Consider the following 680-nt stretch of genomic DNA (forward strand, 5'->3'; position numbering starts at 1 on the left):
ATTTATAATTTTTTTTTAATAATTTATTTATTGTTATTTACAACTGTATAAAAATATATACAACAAGTAAATTTGCTGTAGGTGACATAGTGCTAAATTTTGGTGGAGAATCTACCCATTGATAGAATTCCAATAATATTTCTAGAGGAGAAAATCTCGAGGCCATCTTCTTTTCAGACGCCTAGGAGGATTATTAGGTAATGAAGAAGAAGCCAGGTTAGAAACAAGTGGATTTGGGTGGTTGGGAAGTTTATCAAGGAAAGCATTGTATCTGGCTCTGGCCAAATCGACAACATATGGGACATTGAGGTCCTGATGGATGACTTGATTCGTAATAAAGTAAGGAGCATTAAGGATTTTGGACTGTAAGGATTGGATTCGGGAGGAATTTGATGGTTTAGTGGAGCCCCAAAGCTCAACTCCGTATGTCCAGATAGGCCTTATAATAGTCATGTAGATCAGTCTTTGTAATGGATTGGCAATTTAGACCGTTTGTCTAGTAAATGTTGTAATAGTCGGAATCATTAAGTGATTTAAAAAATAAAAAGTAGTTTTGAACATATACACTACTTCTTCGACCATACCTCGCTGAATGCACCTGGTACTGTACAGACACAGTGTAATGAAGCTCAACTTCGTATGTTTATATAAAATATAAATTAGAAAATTAATGTTGCTTC

The sequence above is a fragment of the Halyomorpha halys genome, unplaced genomic scaffold (assembly GCF_000696795.3).
Source record: "Halyomorpha halys isolate HHAL.00 unplaced genomic scaffold, Hhal_1.1 Scaffold206.1, whole genome shotgun sequence".
Classification (NCBI taxonomy): domain Eukaryota; kingdom Metazoa; phylum Arthropoda; class Insecta; order Hemiptera; family Pentatomidae; genus Halyomorpha; species Halyomorpha halys.